The sequence below is a fragment of the Heterodontus francisci genome, unplaced genomic scaffold, assembly GCF_036365525.1.
Source record: "Heterodontus francisci isolate sHetFra1 unplaced genomic scaffold, sHetFra1.hap1 HAP1_SCAFFOLD_214, whole genome shotgun sequence".
In the NCBI taxonomy this organism is placed as follows: Eukaryota; Metazoa; Chordata; class Chondrichthyes; order Heterodontiformes; family Heterodontidae; genus Heterodontus; species Heterodontus francisci.
This window is the reverse complement of record NW_027140909.1, coordinates 3,133,318-3,152,170: the sequence shown is the minus strand read 5'-3', so window position 1 is coordinate 3,152,170 and position 18,853 is coordinate 3,133,318.

Below are 18,853 nucleotides of genomic sequence, written 5' to 3'. Positions count from 1 at the left end.
ATTACTTTTCATCAGTGTTCACTATGGCGAAGGACAATGTAGGTGCAGAGATCAGGGAGAGGGAGTGCAATGTACTTGAACATATTAGCATTGAAAGTGAGGAAGTATTAGCAGTTTTAGCAAGATTAAAATTGGATAAAGCCCCAGATGAGATGTATCCCAGACTGTTATATGAGGCAAGGGGGGACAAGGCAGGGGCTCTAACACCAATTTTCAACTCCTCTGTGGCCACAGGAGAGGTACCAGCGGACTGGAGGACAGCGAATGTGGTAACATTGTTGAAGAAGGGTAGCAGGGATAAACGAGGTGATTACTGGCTGGTGAGCCTAACATCACTGGTTGGAAAACTGTTGGAAACAAATTCTGAGAGACAGGATTAATCTCCATTTGTAGAGGCAGGGATTAATCAGGGACAGTCAGCATGACAGTCAGGGAGAGATCGTGTCTAACTAACTTGATTGAATTTTTCGAGGCGGTGACGAGATGTGTAGATGAGGGTAAAGCAGTTGATGTAGTCCACAAGGACTTCGGTTAGGATTTTCAATGGGACTCGCATGGAAGATTGGTCAAGAAGGTTAGCACCCATGGGATCCAGGGTAATTTGGCAAATTGGATCCCAAAATTGGCTTAGTAGCAGGAAACAGAGGGTAATATTGAAGGGTTGTTTTTACGAGTGGAAGCCTGTGACCAGTGGTGTACCACAGGGATCGGTGCTGGGACTTTTGCTGTTTCTGGTGTACATTAATGATTTAGACTGGAATGTAGGAGGCATCGTCAGTAAGTTCACAGATGACACGACAATTGGTGGTGTCGTAAATAGTGAGGAGGAAAGCCTTAGATTGCAGGGTGATATAGGTGGGCTTGTAAGATGGGTGGAGCAGAGGCAAATGGAATTTTATCCTGAGAAGAGTGGATTTCTGCATTTTGAGAGGACTAACAAAGCAAGGGATTATACAATAGGTACCTAGGAAGTAGAGAAGGTCAGAGGTACCTTGGTGTACTTGTCTATAAATCACTGAAGGCAGCAGCACAGGTAGACAAGGTTAGGAAGGCATATGGGATACTTGCCTTTATTCATCGAGGCATAGAATAAAAGAGCAGGGAGGTTATGATGGAGCTGTATAAAACGCCAGTTCGGCCACAGCTGGAGTACTGTGTACAGTTCCGGCACCGCACTAAAGGAAGGATGTGATTGCACTGGAGAGGGTGCAGAGGGGATTCACCAGGATGTTGCCTTGGCTGGAGAATTTCAGCTGTGAAGAGAGACGGAAAAGGCAAGGGTTGTTTTCCTTGCAGCAGAGAAGGCTGAGAGGGGACATGATTGAGGTTTACAAAATTATGATGGGTAGTTATAGGTTAGATAGGAAGAAGCTTTTTCCCTTAGCAGAGGGGTCAATAACCATGGGTCATAGATTTTAGGTGAGGGGCAGGAGGTTTAGAGGGGAATTGAGTGAAGAAAATCACCCAGAGGGTGGTTGGAATCTGGAACGCACTGCCTGAAGGGGTGGTAGAGGCAGGAACCCTCACAACATTTAAGAAGTAGTAAGATGAGCACTTGAAACGCCTTAGCATACAAGACTACCGGCCAAGTCCTGGAAAATGGGATTAGAATAGTTAGGTGCTTGATGGCCGGCACAGATGCGATAGGCGGAAGGACCTGTTTCTGTGGTGCATAACTCAATGATTCTATGGCTCTATGCTTATTGAAACAGCAAAGGACGCGCAAAAATACGTGCTACACTCATTCAAAGCAAGCTAGCCTTTATAAAAAAAATCTGAGTTTATTAAAGGGGAGCACTCTTGAAAAACTATATGAAGTGAAATATCATAGATAAGACATTGGGAATGCCGGACAGTTTTAAAAATCATGACGGACCCAATCAGACTCGAAGCTGAGTATTATGTAAAAAAATGTTTCTTCGATATGGGATTACATCTGGTCTGACGTAGAGAAGTGAATACACGATTATATTTAATTGGTGTTCTCGCTGATGATATAAAAGTAAGATAAGTATTAAAGGGACATCAGCCAAATTTGAAGACATTATAAACGCTTGAGATCCCTGCTTCAATCAGCGCTCCAATTATAGAGAAATCCTGCGCGATGAGCAACGATCTTGGTTCAGGACATCTCCTGCAAGTGTTCAGTGCCTTCACCAGTGAGCTGAAAAGCAGGCACTAGAAGAAAAGGTTTACTGCGGCAGTCTGGGTCAGGGTGGGTTGGAGATTGGCGTAGTGTAACTGACGAGTGGCTTTAAAATCTGCCAGCAACGTTACACCAAAATTACTCATAGGTGCGAACAATTTCCTGCCAGTGGAGCTTAATGCTTTCATTGCATTAAACAATGGCACTTCAGTAAGATGTGCCAACATTAAATCTTGACTACCTCAAGCGCTGGAGAAAGCAAAAACATTTAAGATTAGAGGGGTTACTGAAGTAAAACAACCTCCTGCAGCAGTCGAAGCAAAACATATTCTTGGCAACATCAATGATGCGAATCAAGCAGTTTGGTGTGCAGACGTATATGACAATGGATAGATCATTAATTTCAAACTCTACACCGGATCAAGTGAAACATTTTGATCAGACAAAGAACAGTGGCTCTCCACACCTTTCTTGTAACCAAAGGAAACCCAGTTACATGGCCAAAGAAGGGTTGAAATGGAAATCAAGTGGAAGTTGCAGGCAACTCTCCAGTAGAAGGGAAAACAAATATTGAAACACTGTATTTCCTAAGAAATCAGCAGTTCTCACTTTTAAGCAGAAGAGCTTGCATTGACCTTCATCTTCCAGAGAAAGGAGAAGATGTGAAGCAACAAAACTTCAGGAGACACTTTCAAGAGGAATTTCCAAAATTGTTTGCAGGTCTAGGGTGACTGAAGACCGAGTAGAGACTTAGTTTGTAGAAAGATCCGAGGAGCTTCCATGCACACATCAATTAGAAGACATGACCAGATGGGACTCATTTGTTTTATTACACTGAGCCTACAGATAGGTGCTCAGGAATGGTTCCTATTCCTAAATCAAACGGGGTGGTCTTCGTATTTGTATAGAAGTAACTCAACTTAATACGGCAGTGGCATCAGAAGTTCATCCAATGGCCTGAGTGGACAAAAGTTTGGCAAAGGTTCCAGAAGTACTGTCTTCACGAAGCCTGATGTGAATAGTGGCTGTTGCAGGCGCCGTTAGATAAGAAACCAAGTTATTGAAGACTTTCATTACTCTCTTTAGAATATTTTGTTGCAACCATCTTCCATTTGGAATCACTTGAGCTCCAGAAATATTCCAGAGAACTATGTCAAATATTCTGCAAGGCGTCGATGGTGCAATCTGACACATGGGCGACATCCTTAATTTACAGGGAGTCCATAGAGAAATATAGCCAAAGTGTTACAAAAGTGTTGAATCATCTGCAGAATGAAGGCCCAACATTGAATGAGATATGTGGGTTTACAAAAACGTCCATTCATTTTTGGGACACATTGTCAGAAGTAGCGAATTGGCAGATAATGGCCAACCCAAAACAGATAAAAGCAATTAGTGAATTTCCACTTCCTACTTCGACTCATGATCTTCAATGGTTTCTTTGCATTGTTGGCAACATTCCTAGTTAATCTAGCCCACGTTCCGAATTTGTGACAACTGCCCAGAAAATCTCAGGCATAATGCTGGGATTCACATTAGAAACAAGCATTCCAACGGATCGAGAAGATGCTGATTTCGCCGGATGTTTGAGCTCATTGCAACCCTTCATTATAAACTGCAATCGCAGCTAACGCCTCGTCCACAGTATGTTTCCAAGAACAGCCCAATGGAAGTTTATTACGCATTACAAGCACTGCTTGACATGGAGTAGAGATAGACTGCGTTAGAGAAGGACTCTCTCACTGTCACCTCGGCTTGTGAGAACTTTTCAAACTACATTTCAGGCTTAAAGATTGTCACTGAGACAGAGCACAAACCTATGGTTTTCATGCTTGAGGAAAATGAACTCACTAGGATGCCAGCACAGATCAAGAGATTCCGGCTGAGGCTTAAGTGGTTCACGTGTAAAACAGCATATGTACATGGCAACTGCCCCAGCAAACGACAGCAGATGCATTGTCCCGAATGATGGCTGATAATCCTACTCGACAGGATGATAACTTTATTAATGACATCGAGTCATATTCGCAGGTCACTACATCACAATGTCTGGCATGTTCAAACAGACTCCAACACATTTGTCAGGCACCGAGACAAGATGAAGAATGCATCTGTATTTTCAAAAGTTAAAGAAAGATTGGCCACAATAGACTCCCAAGGATAAGAGAATGAAAATCGTCTTCGAATATAGAGGACACTTTACTATATTGGATGATTTGCTGGTATAGGAGGGAAGACTGGTAATTTCAGACTCAGTCAGACTGGACATCATGGACAAAATACACCAGGGTCAAAGGGCATAACTAAATGTAAAACAGGGGCTCGAGTCTGTGTGGTGGCCAAGAATCTCGAAGGATATAAAATAACTGATTTCGAATTGTGACATATGCACAGTGCATCTTCAAGATGCACTCATCAAGGCTCTTCAACAGCACTTTCCAATTCCCATCGAGAATATCAAGGGCAGCATATGCATGGGAACACCTGCATGTTCCCCTCTAAATTACACAACGTCCTGAATTGAAACAATATTGCCATTCTGTCACCGTTTCTGAGTTAAAATCATGGAAGCCCCTTTCTAACAGCACTGTTGGTGTACCTACACCCCAAGGACTACAGCAGTTAAAGAAGGCAGGTCACCACCACCTTCGCAAGGGAAATTAGGGAGGGCAATAAATGTTGGCCGAGCAAGCGACGCCCACATCCCATGAACTAATAAAACAGCTCACAGAATGAAAGAGAACCTTTAATTTAGACCGAATTCCCAACTACATCATGAGAATGGTTGGCGAGGAATTTATTCTTCTTTGAGGGGTGATCCTGTCTAATTATAATTGAATACTTCTCAAGATAGATCGAAACTAAACGGATACAGGCAACAACTGAAGCAGTCATCAGGGTTTTGCACGAAGTTTTCGCAACACATGATATACTTGATCAGATAAACTCGGATAATGGACCACAATTTGCAATTGATTACTTCCGGCATTTTGCAGAAAAAATATGGATTGTTCATTTAACAATTTCTCCTAAGTATCCACAATAAAATTGAGAAGCTGAGGGAGCAGTCAGAAATATTTTTTATTCGTGTCTGGGATGTGGGCGTTGTTAGGTAGGCCAGCATTTATTACGCACCCCGAATTGACTTTGCGAAGAGGTGGTGAACTACCTTCCTGAACTGCTGCAGTCAATGTGGGGTATGTACACCCACAGTGCGGTTATGAAGGGGGTTTCAGGATTTGATACACCCCGTTGCTACTGTGCCTAGGTGTTGAGGGGGATTCTATGCAGTGTCAATCAAGCGGGCTGCGTTTTCCTGGATGGTGTCGAGCTTCTTGAGTGTTGTTGGAGCTGCACCCATCCAGGCAATGGAGAGTATTCCATCACACACCTCACTGGTGCCTTGTAGATGATGGACAGGTTTTGGGGACTCAGAAGCTGAGTTACTCACCGCAGGATTCCTAGCCTCTGACGTGCTCTTGCAGCAATGGTATTTAAATGGCTACTGCAGTTTAGTTTCTGGTTAATGGTAACCCCCAGGATGTTGATAGTGGAGGATTCAACATTACTCATGACATTTCCTGGTTTGATTCTCTCTTGTTGGAGGTGGTGATTGCCTTGCAGTTGCGTGGCGCGGTTGTTACTTATCATTTTTCACCCCGACCCTGGATGTTGTCCGGGTCTTGTCACATTTCTACACGGACTGCTTCAATATCTGAGGAATCACAAATGGTGCTGAACATTGTGTTATCATCAGCGATCAACCCCACTTCTCACCTTATGATTGACGGAGGGTCATTGACAAAGCAGCTGAAGACGGTTGGGGCTAGAACACTACACTGAGGAACTACAGCAGTGATTTGTTGGAGCTGAGGCCATTGACGTCCAACAACCACAACCATCTTCCTTTGTGTCATGTACAATTCCAACCAACGGGGAGTTTTCCCCCTGATTTACATTGACTTCAGTTTTGCGAGGACTCATTGATGCCATACTCGGTCAAATGCTGCCTTGATTTCAAGTGCAGTCCCTCTCATAACACGTCTTGAGTTCAGCTCTTTTGTCCATGTTTGAACCGGTTTGGGGGTGTGGGATAATGTGTTCAGGAGCTGAGTGGACCCTGCCGAACACAAACTGAGCATTAAAACTATGTTGAAGAATAATCAAGATTTCCATTTAGCATTGCTCCATTATTATGCCGATTAATGCCATCAGAAATGGCAAGACAATTCTACCCAAGAAATTGCTTCCAAGGTTAAAAGTAAGAATTATTAGACAGGACAAGACAAAGAAAAGTCGTAGTGTAACAAAGTGAGGCATAATTATCACAGGAGGTACTGGACCAGAAACCTACAAAAGTTGTCAGAAGGGCAATAGGTAAGAGCAGAAAGACAAAATTCAACAGCGAATTTGTACACGACGAACGAAAGAATGTGCTGGATGGAGAAATAGAAGAATCTTCTCCCTTTACAGCAAAGACATCAGTTGATCATACATCTACACAACTCAAATATTGACCGACAATTCAAAATGCATTTAAAACTACAAATCTCAATGAAGACGATCCGAATCAAGACACAACTGATCAGAGAAAGACTACCAATCTTCCACATCTGACAACAACAAGCCCACAGAGAGCTGTGAAGCCTCTTGGCAGATTGAACTGGTGAAATCTGAGACCTCGGGGGGAGTGTGTAATATGTAAATAAAAAGAGTTAATGTATGTAAACATGTATTGGGATAACGACTTGGTGCGATATGTAGTACAAGGGTTAATCTTGAGAGAGTGCAAAGAATAAAGAATAAGAATAAAGAGATCCTGTGGGAGAGACTGGAAACAGATGCATCATGGCGTTTGAAGGAGTCACACAGACTGGTGTGGAGTTCATATAGTTATGAAACAAATAATAATGTTTAATTACTGCAGTCATTAATTGATGACGTAGACAGGCGCATGCACGAACCCATACTGGGAAGAAGGAAAATGTTCTGGCACACTGATAACATGGTAAGAACCAAACATGTAACACTTAATCCTTATTCTGAAGAAAATTGGAATGTTCATTTCCAGCTACTTAGATTAACCTGGGAGAAAGGGAAAAAGTTACAATACTTACCAGCCAATCAGCTCACAGGCTTCCTGACTTGGTGGAAATGGGAGAAGAAATCGGGAAGTGGCTGCTCGGACGGCGGAGACGCTGCACCACCGCTGTAATTGTGCCCCGTCTCTCTCGCTGTGACCCTCGCTGCACATCCGCCGGGGCTGGCGGCTCAGATTCGGGGCCTGAGACATGGGCTGGAACTTTTCGTTAGGTGGGAGTCCCCATCCACGCCTAAAGGCTGCTGAGGGCAAAACACTCGCGGCGTCAGGTGGAGGGCCTTAGGTGCCAGTTAATTGTCTGCTTAAGGGTCTTCATTGGCCTGGGGCAGGTGAACCATTTCTTGCTGCCACAGCCCGTGTAAAATTACAACGGGGTGGAAGAGGTTTGGAGCAGCCACGCCAAACCCCTTTCCCCACCCCCACGCCCACCCGCCGCCGTCGCCTCCAACTCAATTTCACAGACCCAGCCATCAGTCCACTCATTTGGTGACCATAAAATTCGAGCCTTGGTGTTGCTGAGGCTTCTCACGCCTCCTCTCAGCTTCCTGGAGCCACACCGCACATGCTCCGTGCATAGACGATTCCTGGGGTCTGCAGCAGACATTCTGATGGAGATCGGCCGTAGTCACCCGCGAGGAGCATCCTGGGTAAGATTATCTGCCATTTGTCCAATGGAATGAAGAGGCAGATCCTGTTTCATATGTATAGAAAAATACAGTGGTACAAAACAGTGAACACCATCCACAGCCACTCCCCACCAAGCTCAGGCAACAATTCATTTGATTTGATTTTAAGTAGATTTTAAAAATTGAATCATGTTTCTCTAATATTATTTCTTATTTTTCCTTCTGAGCCTTTGAAATTCATCTGACAATGCAATGTTAGTGAGTGGTGATTGATTGTCCTGGGAAACAACAAGAAGAAGCTCTGGGGCTGGAGGTCAAGGCACTAGCATGTTTTGTAACTCATCGTGGTGCCTGAAGTATGCAATCTGCGTTAGCCGGCTCATTGAGTAAGTATGAACCTTTGTTAAACACTTTATCTTTTAATAGTTACATGGAAATTGTTTTTTCAACAAAGTAGCTTAACATTTGTCCCTGTTTTTTTCTTGGAGTTCCAATTCAGTCACTTCATTGACCAGGTATGTATAGGCCATTCCTTTCCCTTTTTCTATGTTACTCTTAGTTAAAGATACAGTGAATGATAGTCCCTCATTCTGTATCTGACACTTCTGCATATTGAGCAGTTAAAGACACATACTTTTATTTAGTAATGAGTTACATTCTGTACTGGGAACATCAGCCTTTAAAATACTCATCCTTTTTTTCAATTCCTTCCTTGGCATCACCCACTCCCTATTTCAGTGACCTCATTCAGCCATACAACCCTCTGAATGAGGGGAAACCCTTTCCAGTGTCAGAACAGTCGGTAGCAGACAGAAGAGATTTAAGGTAATTGGGAAAAGAAACAGAGGTGACATGATGGAAGACGTTATGCAGTGAGTTGTTTTGATCTGGAATCCACTGCCCAAAATGATGGTGGAAGCAGATTCAATAGTAACTTTCAAAAGGGATGAATACTTGAATTGGAAACATTTTCAGGACTACAGGTGAATGGCAGGAGAGTGGGTCTAAATTGCACATCTCCTTCAAAGGGCTTGCCTGGGCATGATGGGCTGAATGGCCTTCTTCTGTGCTGTGTCATTCCATGATTTTAGGAAAACTGTGCTCCTCCAATTCTGGCCTCTTACTCACCAATAACCTGTTGACCAATGCTCAGCTTGGTCCCGCCAGGGTAATCGGCTGCAGACTTCATTACAGCCTTGGCACAAATGTGCAGAAAAGACCTGACAGTAGAAACATAGGAACACCACCAATTGCATGTTCCCCTCCCAGTCACACACCTTCCTGTGTTGGAAATGTATTGATACTGTTTCATCATCACTGGGTCGAATTCCTGGATCGCCCTCTCCAACATCATTGTGGGTGTACGGACAGCACATGGGCAGCAGTGGTTCAGGAAGGCTGTTCACCACCACCTTCTGAAGAACAATCAGGGGTGGACAATATGTTGCCTTTTCCAGTGATGCCCACACCCCATGAATGAATCGTACAGAGAAAAAATAAATTGTTTGCTCTGAATTTCTGTAATTTACTAACTTCTGAAAACTCCTTTTACACAGTTTTAGAATAGGAAAATTTGTAGATAGGAAACGCAAACATCACATCAAAATCTGAACATTTCTTTCAATACTTTAGGAGCTGAAAATCATTGCCCGTTTTAATATAGAAGGAGAAATATGTTAACCAGTTACGCAACCTGTAGAAACGTTCACACCATTCACAGCGGGGAGAAATTGTATACGTGTTTTGTATCAGGATGAGGTTCAACAGATCAACCGATCTGGAGAGGAACCATGGAAATGTGGGGACTGTGGGAAGGGATTCAATTACCCATTCAAGCTGGAAATTCATCAACACACTGATGCTGGGGAGAGACCATTCTAGTGTTCCATGTGTGGAAAGGGATTCAGTCATCTCACCTCACTGAACACCAACATGTTCGCAATTATAAGAGACCATTTAAATGTCGCGAATGTGAGAAGAGCTTTTAAAGCAGGAAACATCTGATGAAACAGACACTAGTGAGAGGTCGTTCGCATGCTCCGTGTGTGGAAAGAAATTCGCTCACTCATCCCACCTTCTAACACATCAACCGTTTCGCTGTGAAAGGAGTTTTCTGATATTGAGAAGAGCTGTGAAAGCAGAAATGTACTTATGAAACAGCAACACAATTACAATGCGGAGAGGCCTATACGTGCTCCATGTTTGGGAAGGTATTCACTCAGACATTCAATCTGTGGAAACACCAGTGAGTTCACAAGTGACTGCAGGGGCTGGATTCTGCTCTTCTTGCTGCTGTTAATCACATGTTGGACTGAACCATGTTCTACCAGTTAGGGTTTATTTGAATTGATGTCAATAATCCCTGAAACTGGGCAGGGGTTCAATATTCCAGACTTATGTGAATTAAATCATCTTTGTGCCTTTGCTTTCACTAAGATAAGAGGAGACTTATGTTCTGCGACTGAGTGCTCCATTTTGGGCCTTTTCTCCTTTGTTAATGGAGACTTCTATTTGTATAGTGCATTTCATGGCTTCAGAATGCCCCATCCTGTTTTACAGCTAATGAAGTTAGCTGATGTGTACTTAGTGCACCTTAAAGCTGATGGTGCCGGATGCTCTGCAGCACATTTCACACCATATGAATGCCAAAATGAAAAGCTTTACTAAAAGCTGATGTTTCACAAAGGGAGACCTCCCCAGCCCAAAGGACATTGGTTGCGTTTAATGGGGTGTGTGTGTCTCTGGCCTACAGAAGGAAAACGGGTCACAACAAACAGACAGTTTAACAGACTGCCCATGGTCCACTCTAACTACGAACCTACCCCTTTCTCTCTCAATATTTTTGGACACTGCTGCAGTAATTGCTCCTCTGACCTTTCCTCTCTTGTCCATCTGAATCCCCTAATACACAGCCCTATAGAAACGCCCTCCCCACTAATCTTCACTGTGATGGATTCCACACCAGTCTCCCCATCTCCCTCGATACTAAAACTACTGAACTCAGTATTCTCCCCCTGAAATTTACCGACTCTAACATTGAACACTGGTGTCTCTCAGATTCTCCTTCTTGATTTACCTCTTATCCACCTTCCTCTGCCCTTGGTTTTGTTTCGTACTCTGTATCTTGGTCCATCACTTGGGATTCTCAGTATGAACAGCGTGGGATGTGTTCTGAGACCTGATGTCCCATCATTCCACCCTGGGATTCTCAGTATGAACAGCGTGGGATGTGTTTTGAGACCTGATGTTCCATCATTCCACGCTGGGATTCTCAGTTTGAACACAGTGGGGTGTGTTTTGAGATATGAAGACCCAGATCGCCACCATTAAAGAAACAAGGAGAGGACCAAATGGGCTGAATGGTTGTTCTTTATGACATTGCCACATTGCCTTGTAATCAATCTCCCAGAGTCATGCTCAGTATGGGCTGGGATTGTTTGATGGGAAAGTGCAGAAAGAGCTTTATTCTGTATCTAACCCATTTGTAGTGCAGAGGGAGATTTACTCTGCATCTAACCCCGTGCTGTACGTGCCCTGGGAGAGATTGATGGGACAGTGTAGAGGGAGCTTTAATCTGTATCTAACCCATGCTTTACCTTCCATGGGAGTTTTCACAGGGACAGTATAGAGGCAGTTTTACTCTGTATCTGTCCTCGGAGTATTTGATGGGGACAGTGTAGAGGGGGTTTTACTCTGTGTCTAGCACTGTGTTGTACTTGCCCTGGGAGAGTTTGATGGAACAGTGTAGAGGAAGCCTTACTCTATATCTAACCCCATGCTGTACACGCCCTGGGAGTGTTTGATGGAACAGTGTGGAGTAAGCTTTACTCTGTATTCCAGCCACAGTCAGCACCTTCAGGTTAGGCGCAGAAGGATATGCATAGGAGCAGGGGTTGACTACAAGCCCCTTCGACTCTGCTCCACGCTTTAATAAGATCATGGCGATCTTCTACTTCAGCACCACGCTCCCAAACTATCCCCATATCCATTGATTCCTTTAATATGCAAAATTTATCAATCGCAATGACTGAGCATCCACAGCCCTTTCGGGTTGTTAATTTTGATCATTTTGTTGGAACTAATTTTCATCAGATCGATTCAGTGTAACCTGCTCATGGACATTAGCGATGGGCAACAAATGCTGACCTTAGCAGAGACGCCTACATCCCATGAAAGAATACAATTACCACAGAAAGACAGATCCATAATGGCTGAACTCTTACTCCGAGACTGTGGCCTCTCGATCTAGTCTAAGCAGTCAGGGGAAAAGTCGTCTCAGCATCTACTCTGCCAAGTTCTATAACGATTTTATGTGTTTCAACAGATAATCTTAAATTTGACAAACTCAAAGGAATATAGGCCTCTACTACTAGTCTCTCCTCAGAGGACAATCATAGAATCATTCGAGAGAGCCTTTGTTGCAATATCTCTCAGGAAAATGTATACTTCTTAGCATTTCTCTATGGGTGAAAATTTTAGAAATGTTGTACTCCTCGGTTGCAGGTCCACTGCTGGCTAGTCAGGCCTATCTGTGACCGGCGGCTTCTCCCACAGAGAAATTCACCAACAAGAACAACGCGATTTATATGTTATAAAACATCCCAAGGTGACCTTGACAAAAATTCTCAGTTGCGACGCTAGTCTGACTGTTCAGTAATTGCAGGATTTGCCCCATCTCTCTTTTTTCTTACATAGGGTCTAACACTTACCACCCTCAATTCCTCTGTCTTCACTCCCATATTCAAGGAGGATTGGACAATTCTGGCCAGAGCCTCTGCTATTTCCACCACTCCTCCCCTCAACACCTCCCTCATGCATTCAATCCAGACAGTGTCATTATTCTCCTTTATTGTAGTGATGGATTGAAAGGTGTGAACTGAACTGTTTGTTCAGTGTCTGTAATTAATATCAGTCTCCATGGACCCTTATTCTACCAGTGGAGGGTTTCTTTCTTCTATTAATAAAGGACTCTTTTCAATGTGTTATCCCATAGTGTCTGTGTCGAGCCACAACCTCGTAACTAATAGGGGTCAGCGGCTCTCGAGCGAGCGAGAGGATAGATCAGAATCTGAGAACAATAGATTGGAATGTTACAACAGTGGATCAGAATTTGAGAACAATAGTTTGGAATGATACAACGATGGGCAGGAGTTTATCCTCACAACTTTACTCTTTTTCTACACAATATGATTGGCTGTCATTCAACTCTCAGATCCATCGTGCACATCAGATTATTCAGTACATTTACTGTCCCATGTTGGCTCTCACTGGTGTCCCGGGTAAGTCTGACTATACAGCTTGTAATTTTATAAACCGTGTTTAACTGCATTACTGTTCTTATCATTTACTCTGCCCTGCTTGCTGCTGTTGTTCATCCTGGTAAATCTTTATCTCCATCTATTAGCTGTGTGAACCATTGCTCACTGTATTACTGTTCTTGTTATTTACTCACTCATCTTTGCTGTGGTTTTTGCTGCCCCTGCTAATTCTCGATTTCCAGCTATGAGATCTGGAAACCCCGTTTTACAGCAATAATGTACGTGTAAATTAAATCATGTAAAAAGCAAAGCCATCGGTATCCATAATAAACTCCGTCTACTATCAGTGAACCATTTAACGCTCTTAGGCCGATGTCTGAGTCTGAACCGAATCTGTACAAGCCGTACAGTCTACACCCGAACAGGACTGGGACAAATTGCTCTGCAGGAAGGATTGCTCGTACTGTTGGGGATGGTTTAAACTAGATTAGCAGAGGAATGGGAACAAGCGCGCAGGTTCAGATGGGACAAATTCAGGACAGGATTCGGCAGGCAGAAAATTAGCGAGAAACTCTGAAAGACAAAAGAAGCAAAGGTTAAAAAGTGTGCAACATTAGAATGTGTCAGTGTAAAAAAGGAATGTATTTACATCCAATGAATCTAGCAAATAAAACCAATGAACCCAGGACACCGATATACACTTGGCAACATGACAACATTGCTGGAACAGAAACTTGGCTTAAAGACGGGCAATGATGGCAGATCAACATACATGGATAAAAGTTTTTCAGGCAGGATAGAGAGGCTGATAAAAAGCAGGGGTCGTGGGTTAAGGGTTAAGCAGGGTTAAGGAACCAACAACAGCTTTGATGAGGGATGATGTGGGTGGTGCTAAGAAATAAAAAAAGGACAGCCACACTACTATGGGTGTACTATAGAATCCAAAATTGTGAGAGCGAGATAGAAGAACAAACATGCAGGCAAATATCTGAGTGCAAAAACAATAGGGCAATAATGGATGGGGATATAAACTACCCCAATAACAACCGGGATACAAATAGTATGAAGGGCACAGAGGGTAATAAATTCTTCAACTGTATTCAAGAGAACTTTGTTTTCGCCAGCACAGAACAAGCCCAATGAGACGGGGCGCAATTCTAGATTTATTCTTCTGAACTGAAGTTGGGCAAGTGGATGAAGCAACAGTGGGTGACCATTTTGGAGACGGTGACTATAATGCAGGTAGTTTTAGCATAATCATGGAAAAAAGGACAAAGATAAAACAGGAATAAAGGTTCTAAATTGGGGGAAGCAAAGTTTTACGAAGCTGAGAGGTGATCTGGCGAAAATTGACTTGATAAAGCTACTTCAAGGAAAGTCAGGGGTAAACAGTGGGAGACATTTAAAAGCGAGATTTTACATGCACAGTGTAGACATGTCCTGGCAAAGATAAAGTGTGGCAATGCCAAATCTATAGCCCCCTGGTTATCTAGAAGCAGACAGGGTAAGATAAAGCAGTAAAATAAAGCTTATGATGGTCACACAAAACGCAATACTTTAGAAAGCCTAAAGGAGTAAAGGCAGTGCAGGGGTGAAATATCAGTGGAAATTAGGAAAGTAAAAAGAAGACATGAAAAATAATTATTTTCTCGTAAAATCGAAGAGAACCCAAAGATGTTTTTGAGTACATTAAGAGAAATGGATAACTAAGGAAAGGGTAGGGCATATCAAAGATGTCCAGGGCAACTTATGCATGGATGCAGAAGATGCGGATAGTGTTCTCAATGAGCGTTTTGTCTCCTTCTTCTCAAAGGAGAGGGATGATCCAGACAGTGTAATAATGGAGGAGGAGTGTGAAATATTAGATAAAATAAGCATAATGATAGTGGAAGTACGGGAGGGTCTGGCATTCCTGAAAGTGGATAAATTGTCAGCACGGATGGATTGTATCCCAGGTTGTTAAAGGAAGCCATGGAGGAATTAGCGAATGCTCTGCAGATCATCTTCAAATCTCACGAGATACAGGCCAGGTACCAAAAGATTGAACGTCTGTGGACATTGCATCATTGCTTCAAAAAAAAAACAACATTGCAAGGGATAGGGAAAACGATTATGGGTGGATCAGTCTAACCTAGGAGGTAGGCAGATTAGAGTAATCGAGTCAAAGAATTATGCAGCAAAGAAACAGGTCCTTCGGCACATTGTGTCTGAGCCGGCTATCGAACACTTAACCATTCTAATCCCATTTTCCAACGCTTGGCCTTGTATTCTATGGCATTTCAAGTTCTCATCTAAATACTTCTTAAATGTTGTGAGGGTTCCTGCCTCGACCAGCTCTTCAGGCTGTGTATTCCAGATTCCAACCACCCTCTGGGTGAAAATGTTTTTCTTCACATCCCCTCTAAACCTCTTGCCCCTTACCTTAAATCTCTGCCCATTGGTTCTGGACCCCTCTGTTAAGGGAAAACGTTTCTTCCTATCTAACCTATCAATGCCATTCGTAATTTTCTGGGCCTCAATAATGTCCCCCCTCAGCCTTCTCTTTTCTAAGGAAATCAACCCTAGACTTTTCAGTTTCGCTTCATCGCTGACATGCTACAGACCAGGCAACATCCTGGTGAACCTCCTCTGCACCCTCTCCAGTGCACTCACATCCTTCCTATGGAGTGGTGCCCAGAACTGTACAGAGTACAACAGCTGTGGCCTAACCAGTGTTTTATAATTCTGCATCATAACCTCTGGGCTCGTGTATTCTATGCCTGGACTAATGAAGGCAAGTGTCCCATATGCCTTCCTAACCACATTATCTACATGTGCTGCTGCCTTCAGTGATCTATTGAAATTTACACCAAGATCCCCCTGACCTTCTGTACATCCTTGGGTCCCACCATCCATTGCATATTCTGAGAATCTCAAGATTATTTACGTAAATTATTACAATCAATTCTGACAGGATATACTGCCACATGGAAAAGCAGAGATTAATCAGGGATGGTCAGCATAATTTTTTTTAAGGGAAGGTCGCGTCTTACTAACTCAATTCAATTTCTTAGGAAGTAACAAGGTGGATTGTTGAGGATAGTGCAATGGATGTGGTCTGCATGGATTTTACTAAGGCTTTTGACAAGGATCTCAGGTCTGAAGAACAAAATATGAAATCTGTTTGGGTGGAGTTAAGAAACAACAAGGGGCAGCAAACATTGGTAGGGTTTGTTTATAGGCCACCAAACAGTAGTGGTAGTGTGGGGCATGGAATTAATCAGAAGATTAGAGAACCAGGCATCATGGGTAATGCAGAAAGCACGTGTGAGTTCAACCTTCATATCGACTGGGTAAACCTAATTAGAATGTTATGGATGATGTGTCTCTGGAGTGTGTTATGGATGGGTTTCTAAAGGAGTATGCTGAGGAACTGACTAGAGAACGGGAAATTTTAGATCTAGTGTTGTGTAATAAGACAGGGCTAATTAATAATCTTATTGTAAAATAACCTTTAGGGATGAATGACCGTAATATAATTGAATTTTACATTATGTTTGAAAGTGAGGTAGCTCAATCTTAAGCCAGGGTGTTAAGTTTGAACAAAAGAAGTTATGAAGGTATGAGGGGCAAATTTGCCGAGGTGGATTGGAAAAATACACGAAAAGAAAGGACCGTGCATAGACAATGGATATTCTTTAAAGAAATATCACATAGTTTACAGCAACTATACATTCCTTCAAGGCACATAAACCACAAAATTAAAGGCAGTCAACCATGGACAACAGAGGAAGTTAAGGATTGTGTATGATTAAAAGAAAAGTCCTACAAAATTGATAAACTAGAATATGAATGCTAGCTAGAAAAGATATAAAACCCGACTGTAAAAGCTTCTACAGGTACATAAAATGGAATCACTTGGCTAACAATATGTGGGCCCATTACAGGCAGAATCAGGAGAATTTATAATGAGGAATAGAGAAACGGCAGAGAAGGTAATTGATTACTTTGCGTCTGTCTTCACTGAGGAAAATACAAGAAATCGCCCAGAATTAGAGATCCGAGGGGTTAGGGTGAATGAGTAATTGAAGGAAATTAGTATTAGTAAGAATGTTGTCTTGCAGAATTAATAGGGCAGAAGGTTGATAAGTCCCCAGGAAGTGATATTCTACATCCCAGTGTTGAAAGAGGCAGCTATGGAGATACTGGATGCATTGGTGATCATCCTCCAAAATTATATAGATTCTGGAGCGGTTCTTCCGATTGAACGGTAGCAAATGGCACCCTACTATTTAACAAGGGAGGGACAGAAAAAATAGGGAATTACAGAGCTGTTAGCCTGACATCAGTCGTTGGGAAAATGCTTGAATCGATTCTAAATGATGTTATGAACGGACATGTGGATAATAATGATATGATTGGGCATAGTTAACATGGATTTATGAATGGGAAGTCATGTTTGATGAACCTGTGGAGTTTTCTGAGGATGTTACAAAGAGAATCAGTGTCGGTGGACGTGGTGTACTTGGATTTTCAGGAGGCGTTTGATAAAGTTCCCCACAGGAGGTTGGTTAGAAAAAATTAAGCACATGGAATAGGACTTCATATACTGGCATGGATTAAGGATCGGTTTCAAAGCAGAAAAGAGAGAGTAGACATAAAATTGTCATTCTCACGTTGGCAGGCTGTGACTAATGGGGTGCCACAGGGATCAGTGCCTGGGCCACAGTTATTTACAATATGTATCAATGCTTTCGATGTGGGCACCAAATGCAATATTTATAGGTTGGCAGATGACTCAAAACTACGTGGAAAGGTGTGTTGTGAAGGAGATGCAAAAAGGCTTCAAGGGGATATAGACAGGCTCAGTGAGTAGGCAAGAACGTGGCAGATGGAATATAATGTGGAAAACTGTGAGGTGATGCACTTTGGTAAGAGGAATAGATGTGCAGAGTATTTCTTAAATGGTAAGATATTAGATAGTGTACATGTACAAAAGGGACCTGGGTGTCCTTGTCAATAAGTCAGTGAATGCTAACATGCAGGTGCAGCAAGCAATTAGGAAGGCTCATGGTATGTTACCCTTCATCACAAGATGATTTGAGTACAGGAGGAGTGAAGTCAATCATATCCAAATTTGGTTAACCCACATTTGGAGTATTGTGTGCAGCTTTGTTCCACTTACTTTAGGAGGGAGAGCAATGAAGGTTCACCAGACTTGTTCCTGGGATGACAGGCCTGTCCTCTGAAGAGGAATTGAGGAAACTGGGCCTGCATTCTCTAGCGTTCCGAAGAATGAGAGGTGATCTCTTTGAAATATATAAAGTAGTTAAAGGGATAGACAGGGTAGATGCAGCTAAGGTACTTCCCCTGGCTGGGGACTCTAGAACCAGGGGACACAATTTCAAAATAAGGGGGATGCCACTAAGGACAGAGTTTAGGCGAAATCTCTACTCCGAGGGCTGTTAATCTTTGGAACTCTGTCTCCAGAGGGCTGTGGACGCACAGTCATTGAGTATGTTCAAAGCAGAGATTGACAGATTTCTAAATACAAATGACATGAGGGGATATGTGCGGAAAAGGTAATGAAGTGGTCGATCAGCCATGATCATACGAAATGGCAGGTCAGTCTCGATGGGCTGGATGGACTACTCCTGCTTTTATGGTCTTATGTTCCTATGTTTCTAAATCTTTGATTTGTCTCTGCTTCCACCACCCTCATGGGCTGTGAGTTCCAGGTCAT